The sequence below is a fragment of the Mustela nivalis genome (genome assembly GCF_964662115.1).
Source record: "Mustela nivalis genome assembly, chromosome: 8".
Lineage (NCBI taxonomy): Eukaryota > Metazoa > Chordata > Mammalia > Carnivora > Mustelidae > Mustela > Mustela nivalis.
Genome location: NC_139027.1, coordinates 25,368,533 through 25,375,021, shown reverse-complemented (window position 1 = coordinate 25,375,021; position 6,489 = coordinate 25,368,533).

Sequence of the window (6,489 nt, the reverse complement as noted above, 5' to 3'; positions counted from 1 at the left end):
ATCTCCTTTAAGTGGAGGGTCTCCTTTATATCACATTCACCCCTTATCTCCTTGGGTATCTTTCCACTCATTTTTTTTACCTGCCCCACTGTGTCAAAATAGTATTCTGGTTGTTCCCTGATCTTTTTGTTTTTTTTTAAGATTTTATTTATTCATCCGACAGAGAGAGAGAGATCACAAGTAGGCAGAGAGGCAGGCAGAGAGGAAGGGAAGCAGGCTCCCCGTTGAGCAGAGAGCCCGATGTGGGGCTCGATTCCAGGTCCCTGAGACCATGACCCGAGCCGAAGGCAGAGGCACAACCCACTGAGCCACCCGGGCACCCCTGTTCCCTGATCTTGATCGTGAAATGCCCTTCTGAAGAACAGTCTTTCTTGTAAGGTAGCAGCTGCAGTGCTTTTTAATACCTAAGTCAATATTTGGGCAGTATACAGTTCAAGAGCACTAAGGGAAGAAAATTAGTTTAACTATACCTTACAACAATCCTAAAGCGCAAATGTTGTCACTACTGTTTTATGGATGATGCCAGTGAAGTCCTAAGGAATGACAGGGATAAGGAAGATCATATACTAGTTAAGCCGGGGAGTCAGGGTTTGAACTTTGAATTCCCACTGGACTTTATAACCTGTATTTTCAGTCACCGTTCATATTAAACTTCCCCCAAAAGGGTATAACTTCATTAATTTGAAATTAGTGCCCAGAGGGAATGTCGAGTAGTGAGAGTAATGCTCAGGTCAGCAGACCTGAGTTCTAATCCTGCCTTTTCCTCACTCTGACCCCCAGCACTCTTTCTCAATTGCAAGAGTCCCTAACATCCTCTAGGGGAAACTCCTTGTCCCACAACAGACTTATAAGTCAGAACTGTTGCCTTGTGAGAAGGCAGGATCAGAGTAGATGGACCTGATTCCTTTAAACAAAGCTGTCAGTTTGGACTTTTTGTGTGCAAGTTTCCAACTTTTCAATGGTAGCAAGTAATTCACAATTGTTAAAACAACAACAAAAACAACAACAAAAAACCCTCTGTTTCGTCCTCTGTGGACAAATTACATCCTTGGACCTAACCTAGCTTGGTCTCCACTGTAAGAGAGCTGTCTATAGAGTCTTTCTCCTGAAGAGAATATACTTTGTTTAAAAACACATCTTTTTTTTTTTTTTTTTTTTTTTTTTAATCGGAGAGAGGGTAAGCACAAGCAGAGGCAGCACCAGGCAGTGGGAGCAGCAGACTCACGGCTTAACCAGCTGAGCTGCCCAGGCGCCCTAAAAACACATCTTAATGTAAATTTAAAAAATTTTTCAGCCAGACTGTGAGGGAAACCCAAAATGGAATATAAATTATAAAAAATGACCCTGCATGTATTATGAATCAATAACATAAGCACACTGCAGAGAGTGCAGTAGAAAAGAACTAACCCAAGTAAATTTGGAAACCAGTATTTTGACTGTATACTGTAAAGTTAAAGAAAAAAAGAACTGCACCAGGTACTATATACCCTGGCTAGTTAGTAAAGTTGTTTTTCACAAGTGTATGGGTTAGTAATTCTGAAAATACTTTGTACATTAACGTTATGTACCCTGCAAAGGAAGTGCATCACTTGAAATTTTTTGCTAAAAATTCATAGCCTCAATCTAATCATGAGGAAAATATCAGATCTGAAGTAAAGGTCATGCTACAAAATGACTGTACACTTCACAAGTTCCAGTACTCTTCAAAAGTTTCAAGGTCTTTTTTTTTATGATTTTTTTGTTGTTGTTTGACAGAGAAATAGAGAACCCACAAGCAGGCAGGGGGAGCAGCAGAGGGAGAGGGAGAAGCAGGTTCAGGGAGCCCATGTGGGGCTTGATCTGAGGACTCTGGGATCATGATCTGAGCAGAAGGCAGATGCTTAACTGACTGAGCCACCCAGGACTCCCAGAAGTTTCAAGGTCTTGAGGACAAGGAAAGACTGAGAAAGTGTGAGAGAAGACTTAAGAAGACATGATACCTAAAGGTAATGTGGGATCTGGAATTGGATCCTGGAACAAAAAAGGGCATCAATGGAAAATCTGATGAAATCCAAATAATGTTTCAGTTTATAGTGTTGTACTCATGTTAGTTCCTGTTTTTGATAAATGTACTATAGTTATTCAAGATATTAACACTAGGGAAAACTGGGTAATAGGTATTCAGGAACTTTCTGTATTATTTTTGCAACCTCAATGCTAAATCTAAAATTTTTTCAAAATAAAAATCTAACATGCATACACACACACACACACACACACACACACACCACCACCACCACCACCACCAACAACAACAACAACAACTAACACACTTTGGGTTGGCTGGTAGAGAGGCCTAGGTCGGACTGAAAGGCAAAGAGACATCCACATTGCTTTGACTTAAGACATTCACAGAAATTTGGGGAGGGACACTAGAGAACAGGGGAGAAGATCAAAGAGGAAACAAGTACCCAGTACAAGTACCCAGGACTATGGAGAGGAAGTTATGCAGAGGGAGTGACTGAGGGGAATTTAAGAACAAGATCTACATAGCGGAAGAGAAGTAAAAATGAAAGAAGATGGAAACCAGAGAGGGAGACAAACCAAAAGAGACTCTTAATCTTAGGAAACAAATTGAGGGTTGCGGGAGTGGAGGGGGGGTGGGAGGGCTGCGGTGGCTGGGTGATGGACACTGGGGACAGTACATGTTGTGGTGAGCACTGGGTGTGATGTAAGACTGATGAATCACAGACCTGTACCCCTGACACAAATAATACATTATATGCTAATTTTTTAAAAAGAACAAGATCCAAACTGAGGTTGTTTGTAGACCATAATGTGCTACAAGCAGCCTTGTGTGGTGCTTTGGGGACTGGATGAATCAGGATGGCAGCACAGTGTGACGCAGGATTGCAAAGGGACAACATTGCATGGGAGGTAAAATAGAAGAAAAAGAGAAGTCAGCAGAACTTGAAGACAGATGCAACTGGAAAATATATGGGAACCATAGGAATTTCGAGAGTTTTCAAAAGGATATGGGATTTTCAGTATATTATGCTTCTGGACTATTTTTACTCTTTTTATTTTATACTTTGTCTTTAAAAAATTGTTCCTTCTGCTCCCTTCCTCACCCCCCACCCTCTTCCCCCCTCCCTTCTGTGTTCCATTTGCCTGTCCTTTCCTTCCTTCCCACTAACAGTTAACCACCATTATGAGTTTTGTGTGTCATTCTAGGAATTGTAAACATTCATTTACAATAAAATGCAATATATATTACATAGTATATATTGTCCTTCTCTTTATTATTACACAATTAACATATATATATATATATATATATATATATATATATATATTTTTTTTTTTTTTTTTTTTTTTTGAGAGAGAGAGACAGTGAGAGAGAGTATGAGCGAAGAGAAGGTCAGAGGGAGAAGCAAACTCCCCGTGGAACTGGGAGCCCGAGGCGGGACTCCCAGGACTCCAGAATCATGACCTGAGCTGAAGGCAGTTGCTTAACGAACTGAGCCACCCAGGCGCCCACAATTAACATATTCTATATAGTTATCTGCACTTTGCTTCTTTTGCTTAATGATGTCTCTAGTAAGTTTTTCTGTATCAGTTTATGAACAACTTTCTTGTTCTTTTATACAACTAACAGTATGTCATTGGCTCTACACACCATAATTTTTTTAACAGACCCTCTTCCTAGATATTTCAGTGATTCCAGTAGAATTGTTGTGTGAAGTGTACATGCATTTTTTTAAAAGATTTTTATTTATTTATTTGACAGAGATCACAAGTAGGCAGAGAGGCAGGCACAGAGAGATATTGGAGGAAGCAGGCTCCCTGCTGAGCAGAGAGCCTGATGTGGGGCTCGATCCCTGAACCCTGGAATCATGACCTGAGCCAAAGGCAGAGGCTTTAACCCACTGAGCCACCCAGGCGCCCCTGTACATGCATTTTTTAAAAATATTTTACTTATTTATTTGAGAGAGAGGGTGAGTGAGTGGAGGGAGGGGCAGAAGAGGAGGGAAAGGGAGAGGGAAAGACACTCCAGTAGATTCCACGCTGAGCACAGAACCTGACATGTGGCTCAATGTCATGACCCCCAGATCATGACCTGAGCTGAAACCGAGTCAAATGCCCAAACGACCCCCACCCAGACACCCCCAGTAGTACTTGCTTTTTTTTTTTTTTAAGATTTTATTTATTTATTTGACAGACAGAGATCACAAGTAGGCAGAGAGGCAGGCAGAGAGAGAGAGAGAAGGAAGCAGACTCCCTGCTGAGCAGAGAGCCCGATGCGGGACTCGATCCCAGGACCCTGAGATCATGACCTGAGCCGAAGGCAGCAGCTTAACCCACTGAGCCACCCAGGAGCCCCAGTAGTACTTGCTTTTATAGATACTGGTAAATTGTCCTGAAAAGGGGAATTTTATTTAATTAAATTAACTTAATTTTATTTTTATTTAAATTTTAGTGAACATACAGTGCAATAATGCCTTCTGTATAGAATTCAGTGATTCATCACATACCTACAACACCAGCTCATCACAGCAAGTGCCCTCTTTAATACCCATCACCCTTCTAACCCATCCCCTACCCACATGCCTCCAGCAGCCCTTAGTTTGTTCTCCATCATTAAAAGCCTCCTGTAGCTTGTTTTCCTCTCTCCTTTTCTTTTATCCCTTCCCATATGTTCCTCTGTTTTCTTTCTTAAATTCCACATATGAATGAGATCATACGGTATTTGTCCTTTTCTGACTGACTTATTTCACTTAGCATAATACACCCTAGCTCCATCTATGTCATTGCACATGGCAAGATTTCATTCTTTCTTTTTTTAAGATTTTATTTATTTATCTGACAGATCACAAGTAGGCAGAGAGACAGGCAGAGAGGAGGGAGGAAGCAGGCTCCCTGCTGATCAGAGAGCCCGATGCGGGACTGGATCTCAGGACCCTGAGATCATGACCTGAGCTGAAGGCAGAGGATCAACCCACTGAGCCACCCAGGTGCCCCAAGATTTCATTCTTTTTGATGGCTGAGTACATCCCATGGTATATATACCACATCTTTTTTTAACCCATTCATCAATCGAATATTTGGGCTTTCTCCATAGTTTGGGTATCGTTAATAATCCTGCCATAAGCATTGGGGTGCATGTACCCCTTTGAATTGCATTTTTTTTAGATTTTATTTATTTATTTGAGAGAGAGAGTGTGTATAAGCAGGGGGAGCAGCAGCAGAGGGAGAGGGAGAAGCAGACTCCCCGTGGAGCAGGGAGCCTGATGTGGGACTTGATCCTGCACCAAAAGCAGCTGCTTAACTGATTGAGCCATCTAGGAGCCCTGAATTACATTTTCTTAAGGATTTTTAATTTACTCATTAGAGAGATAGAGAGTAGTGGGGGGATGGGGAGAGGGACAAGCAGACTTCCCACTAAGCACAAAGCCCAATAGAAGGACTTGATCCCAGGACCCTGAGACCATGACCCAAGCCAAAGTCAGAAGCTTAACCCACCGAGCCAGCCACCCAGGTGCCCCTCAAATCTGTATATTTGTATCCTTTGGGTAAATATCTAATCGTGCAATTACGGGGTCATAGGATAGGTCACTTGACTGCTTTCCCCTTAATCCTCCAATTCACTATGATCAACTTGTCCTTTATAATTTAGAAGACTTGGGGTGACTGGGTGGCTCAGTCAGTTAGGTGTCTGCCTTTGGCTCAGATCATGACCCATGGAAAGGGACTTTTTGTAGTGATATGACACAGTGTCCAAGATCTACTGGGAAATGATTTAGAAAAAATACAAGGCACAGCAACGTACATAAAGGTCATTGTTGTATAAAAGTGGGGGAGAGAGACTATGGTACACATATATACGTATGAATAAAACAGCTCTGGAAAAATATAAAAGTGATACGATTGTTGGGGGTAGCCTGGCTCGCTCCGTCAGTAGAGTACTTGACTCTTGATCCCAGGTTCCTGTGTTTAAGTCCCACACTGGGCATGGAGCCTATTAAAAAAAATTAAAATAAAAAACATATAAAAAATAAACTTTAAAAATCCAGAACAGGGGCCCCTGAGTGGCTCAGTGGGTTAAAACCTCAGCTCAGGTCATGATCTCGGGTCCTGGGATCGAGCCCCGCATTGGGCTCTCTGCTCAGTAGGGAGCCTGCTTCCTTCTCTCTCTCTGCCTGCCTCTCTGCCTACTTGTGATCTCTGTCTGTCAAATAAATAAATAAAATCTTAAAAAAAAAAAAAAAACTCAGAACAGATTGTACTAGAATAATTAAAAACAAAAAGTTATGATTGTTTACTTCAAAGGAGGATAACTGAGTATCTGGGGGCCAGTTACTACAAAGCTTTGTGAAACTTTCAAATTTTGAACCATATGGGTACATTACCCATTAGCAAAATAAAATCATCGAGTAAGTGTCCTGAAGGGAGAAGATTGACCAATTAGGTACAAACTATTGAAAGCAAATCAAGGCCATAGTGATTGTA